General features: G+C 42.3%; 1 protein-coding gene across 1 annotated transcript in view; it reads right to left on the reverse strand.

Moving 5' to 3' along the window:
- Positions 1 to 6,052, reverse strand: part of LOC126399567 (uncharacterized) — a 50,876-nt gene that overhangs the window by 43,937 nt on the left and 887 nt on the right. The window lies entirely within an intron of this gene.

Below are 6,052 nucleotides of genomic sequence, written 5' to 3' on the forward strand. Positions count from 1 at the left end.
AAATAGTCACTGTCACATATTATTGTTTGCACGGGGCGTAGGGGTGAGCTGCTATTTTTGTTATACCTGTTTTCTCACGTTTTTCGTTAGCCTAGGGAGTTAGGCCTTGTATTGTATTTTTGTTTCTTTTGTTTTTGTTAGGAATTAGTTGTTTTGCTGGTCGGTAGACAGGTTGCTTTTTGTTTGTTGTTTTGGCCTGGGTTCACCCTGACGTCATTTGCTCCATTTTGTGTGCGATATTGTACAGTGTGTTTTTGGAGTGTGTAGCAATAAATTGCTCACCTGTACATTTACTCCTGTGTTCCTGTGTATCCTTATGTTAAGCACCCACACCCCTAGACCGGGGCGTAACATGGGCCCATATGAATACAATAAATACAAATATGTAAACAAAATGACTTTTAATGAGCCTTAAATAATAATAATATCCATTGTTACAATGCCCCCGGCTGGGGATTCCAACCGTTACCCCAGAAAATCTCCCTCTTTTTCACAGCCTACTGTTGGCAGGTATGGTAAAAATGTTTTTTAAATGCGAATATTCTGGCTGTACTATTGTTGTCGGTGAGATCAGTATGTTATATGAACATTATTCCTTCGTCTCTGTGACATATTAGGATGATTTTACGACTATTTGCTTTAGATTTCTTACATATAGCTCCTTTAAAGAGAATAGCATCCTGGAGGAATTTGAATCAGGCTTTAGAACACACCACAGCACTGAAACTGCTCTTACTAAAACAATCAAAATAAGGTTTCAGTTCTCGTCCTCTTAGACCTCAGCACAGTATTAGATACTTAACATCTTAATCAGTCGTCTTGAAAAGTTGTTTTTTTTGTGTGTTAAACTGGTTCAAAACATCCATTAAAGGCAGAAAGTTTTACGGCAGATTGGATAGCAGCAGGAGGAGAATGTATTTTCAAATTCTGGTTTTAAATTTGAAATTAGTTTTCAGTTCTTTTAAATGTAGTTGTTGTTTAGCTTTAATCCAAACAAACAACAATAAGATCTATTTATATTTAAAAAAGCATTTTGAAAAAAAAAAATAAAAGTATTAAGTTTATGCTGTCTTTTTGGAAAAAGCTCAAAGGTATCACATACTGTTACTCTCCTTACTTCCTTCTGTGAAGGTGCGGCTGAATAAAACAGTGCTGCTCCCTGCAATCTGAAACACGGACAACTGAACATATTGTGAAAACCATTGACATAGCTGTTGAAAAACATAGATATACATGTGTTTGTATGTATTTATATATATATGTATAAATGTGTTGTCTTCAGTCTAAATAACCTGTCTCTTACCACAAGGAAGCACTCGTCTTTGTCTTCAGTAGCCTTGAATGCGGAAACTTGCAACTTCCTGTGGTTACTTCTGTAACTTCTTTTGTCTACTAGCAGATGAGCTGAACCTAAATACAAATCAAAATTAATTTTTTAAAAAAGGGGCTAAACAACACACAATGAACAGCTGGTGAAAAAATGATAACACAACAGGCTCTATACAGTAAAGCTAATCCAGGTTATTTAAAGAAAACTGCTAGCTTTAGCTGATCATGTTAAAGATTCTAATTCTCCATTGGCACCATTTGCTGCTCACCTTTGTTTTGTTGCTGAATCCAATATTTTCACTAATGTGTAGCCGTGAGGAGTGCTGAATCCAATATTTTCACTAATGTGTAGCCGTGAGGAGTTTTTCCTGCTGCTTCATGTCCTTGTTCAATGCTGCTAATGCAGACAATGACTGTGAGTACTTTCACTTTCTCTGGCTTTAAGTCAGTACTCTCACACTGGTGCCAGTCTTATCATAAGTATAATAATAGAAATATTAAAGTGAAGATAAACAAAAAGGAGAATTTATTTACTGTGGTCAGCTATTTATGATGATGCTGGCTCACCAGTGGAACAAAGCAGGGACTGCTTCATGACCCCACAGTACCTGAGTTCCTGCCCACAATGATGCTACTGCCCAGGTTTAAAGGACAGGATCACATTTTTCAAGTCAGTCTTAAAACAGTACTCATATGAAATAGTTTTTGCTCCTTGTTATCATTCATACTCAAGTTAATATGAGGCTTCAGCGGTCGAAGTAGGGGCCCTATTTTACACCAAGCACAAGGGGTGCACAGCTCACAATTGTCATTTTCGCGGCCAGCGCCCAAGCGGGATTTATAATTGTGCGGCAGACCCTACGCCGTTGCATTAAAGCAACTCTTACCTTTCTTGCATTTCGCACAGCACTTAGAAAAAATTTGAACATCCACAAATCCCGCCTCCCTCTAAAGTCCCATCCTCCTTCTCCTGCAACTCCACCTCCCTCCGAAGGCCTACTCCCCCCTCCGCCATTACGTCCTCATTATAGACGTAGCCGTTGGCAAGGTAACGTTAGATACACGGAAGAGGAGAGTGAGTGTAATGTTACAACAAAGACAGTCAAACGCAACGTTTTGAAACTCAACCGGAGTCAGTGATGACTGATGAGTTTTAGAATAAGGTTACAGTGCTAACGTTAGACAGTAGCGTTAACGTTACTAGTAACTGGAAACGCACAAGGAAGATAACGTTAATGTTTCAGAGGCTACGCTACAGTAGGCTAACGTTAGCCATTAGCAACTGGATGCTGTGTTGTCATAATGTTATGAACTGAACTGAACCAGCACAAAAACAAAATGACATTTTGCATACCCCAAGCAAACAGAAACAAAACATATTTGTGCAACATATAAGAAAGAAGATATAGTGCAATAGTAAGATGAAAAGGGTCGACATTTCACAGTCAAAAACTCCACATCCTGAGAGCAGAACTGGGAGCTCCTCTTCACATCACAGCACCATGAATTGTTTGTGTATACACCACGGAGCTTAGCAGATGATGCAGCTGTCCTGTCTGCTCTGTGTAGTGTTAGCCCCGTTAGCTCAACACCGGAGTCTGATATGTTACCATTCATCCATGTCTCAGTGAACACAAGGACGCAGCAGTCCCTCACTCCTTGGTGAGTGGATCTCCATAGTCGGATGTATTCCATGTTCGTGTCCAGTGAGCGGACATTTGCCAGAAGGACACTGGGAACAGCTGGTTTGATGGGGTTAGCTCTTAGCCTAGCTAACCCCTCCGCACTTCCCCCGCTCCCGCGTCCTGTCACAGCGCTGCCGGCATCTCCCCGTCGGGACAGCTCCAGGCGAAACCATGGTCATCTCAGGGCTAGCTCGATGTAGCAGGCCAAGCTTGCTACACATCCTGAGCTCTCTTGGTTGTAGCGTTAGATCTCTGCAGCAGTTTCTAATGTCTGTTAGAAACTCGCGACTGTATTGCACTGATTTACTTCTTGTTGCATCGTTTCTTTCTTTTGCCAACTAATTTCCCTGTTGGAGCGGCTGGAGGTGGAAGCATTTGTCTGCCATTGTTACGGAGAAAAGTTTATATCCACAAGGGTCCCTGTCACTATTTTATATCCACAAGCGTCCCTGTTACTAACCTGTTTGTTGTCTCAGACTCAGGGGTGGAGGGTGTGGGGGGTGGTTACGCGAGCGGTTACGTCAGTCGGAGGCCTCCACGTGGGGAAGACAGACAGGACAGGAGAAAACTCCGACCAATCATTGCATTCGGTCCGAATGCAATGATTGGTCAGAGAGAATGGTATAATGATGAGTTTTCATCTCTGGTGGAATTCACTTACATTTTAGTGTGCCATCAGCGTATTAATAGCATTTTAACTTAAACAAAGAAAAGTGTAAAATTTCCAGAAAGGTAAAACTGCATTAATAGTTGTGTGGTGGTGTGTCTGTGTCACTCTGCAGTTACACCTCCAAAACACTAGTCGACAGCGGAGGTTTCTGTGAAGTGCTGTAAAGATTAGCTGATTCAAAACACACATTAAATACACATTAAACACACATTAAACATGGCTTAAAGCCTTTGGAAACACAGCCTGAAATAGTAAAAATACATATATTATATCAAAGTTGAGTGTCTCATTAATCATCCACAAAAGTCTGAGTGAAAATAACCATTAATAACTACTAGAAAACCTGGTTTAAAAACAGCTCATTTTGCTGTTTAGACCACTTGCCAGGACAGAGTGGGCGTGGCAGATAACGCTCTGATTGACAGCTCCCTCGTTTTGATTGACATCTCCCTGGCTCAGCAATGGCTGCCACAAATTTAATCCAGCCGTACATGTTTGAGCCCTCTGATGATTCAGAGGACGAAGCAGAAGCTGAAAATGATTCCTTTCAGGTGGTCACTGAATGGTAAGTTTCAAAATGTTTTGTGATTCATATTAATGTTACTTCGTACAATAGTTAGCATAACTTTTACATGCAATGTTACGGCCAGGCTCCACCGGCTGCAAACGTACAGCGTAGCCTCGCGGCGTATTAATTTCGGCTCCACTGACTGCGTACGGAAGCGACATGTAGAGAAGCCAGCGGGGTTGTGTACCGTTTGCTGAGCCGAGAGGCTGCATGTAGGCTGCATGAAATGTTAAAGCATTTTCCACCTAAGTTATTACATTTGAGTTATCTACAAGTTTACTGTACTGTTTGTCATCTACTCGCTTTCAAATGTCCGCCACGGACACAGTGTCACAGATAAACAATAGAAGAGCCACGTAAAATAGAGTTGTCGCGCCGCTCTTGTTGCTGGTGGAGCCGCTGTAATTGATTAACAGCGGGGCGAGCTGCTACGGGACTCGCGCTGCAGACATGCCCGGTTGAGCCCAGCCGTTAGCTGAGATGAATGACAACGGGAGGCTAGCGCTTTGCCTTTCTTCGTTGAGATACGTTTTGAATGACAACGGGAGGCTAGCGCTTTGCCTTTCTTCGTTGAGATACGTTTTCATTGAAAACATAAATCTGCTCCGTTTTTCTGATAATAGCCTTTTTTATTCAAACACATCCAGTCTTAATAGATTAAATATGTCTTTACTCTCACACACACACACCGACCGTTAAAGCAGGAGAGACCGGTGCCGGCCAGCCATCTCTCTGGTGTTGTGTAGAAGTATTTGCCCACCTCGAATAATGTTCCCCCTCCGGCTAAAATTGTGTTGTTTCACCTCCGCGACTGGGGATATGTTTATGCGTAGCAAAGCTAACTGCTTGGGGTTAGGGGTGAGGAAGGGTGCACATTACGTCCCCTCCCCGCGAGCCGACACGGGCACCGGGCCCGGGGGGCAAGCCCAGCCGCTCACAAGCCGCCTCTTCCTGCAGCTCCACGAGCTGCAAAGGCTCGGATTGTCCGGGCTCTGGAGCCGGTCAACCTGATTCGAGTGCTGCTGGGAGCCCGCCGGAGGCAGAGCCTCTGCTGGGTCGCAGCCGAGCGATTCAGCCAGTTTACGATCTGTATTTTCTAAACATCAGACTAGAAAGAGGGGTTGGCTCAGACTCAAAGAGGCAGATTTAGCTGGAGCAGAAAGGTTTTGTTGCGCTGCCACTGGGGGGCGGGATGAGACAACTGACTGATGATTTAAGATTGGTTTGGAATTTATTGCGTAATAAATCTCAGAGATAACCACGGCCAAATCAAACCCAATTTCAAGAATGTACAAAAACTTAAAAGACAGATATTTCAAATTTGGATGGAAACAGATTTCTAATTGTTTTACATGTTTAATATTATGTACATAAGACCCTAAATTACATAGTTAGAAGGCTATTGTGGATTTGGGTTTCCAGAGGCTTCAATAGAGACCATTTCAAACACAAGTACACAAATCAGCTTCACTATAACTCGCAGCATTCACAGACAAACACTTGTCTTTATCTGGACACATTTTCCCCACAAATACAACATGCTAACGTCATTAGCACAAGCCTATGGCATTTTACATTGTATGAATTAGCCTAGCAGCTAGTGATCTTTTCCTTTTCTCATATAAAACCAGGAACAACAGCAACATTTAACAAAGGTAACGTTACAAAATTTGGCTCCATTACAACTCACAAGGTTCACTGACAAAACAACTGTCTTATACTAAACACATTTTCCAAACAAATATAACATGCTAACGTTATTAGCACAAGCCTATGGCATTTTGCATTGTATAAATTAGC

Source organism: Epinephelus moara, chromosome 13 (assembly GCF_006386435.1).
Source record: "Epinephelus moara isolate mb chromosome 13, YSFRI_EMoa_1.0, whole genome shotgun sequence".
Lineage (NCBI taxonomy): Eukaryota > Metazoa > Chordata > Actinopteri > Perciformes > Serranidae > Epinephelus > Epinephelus moara.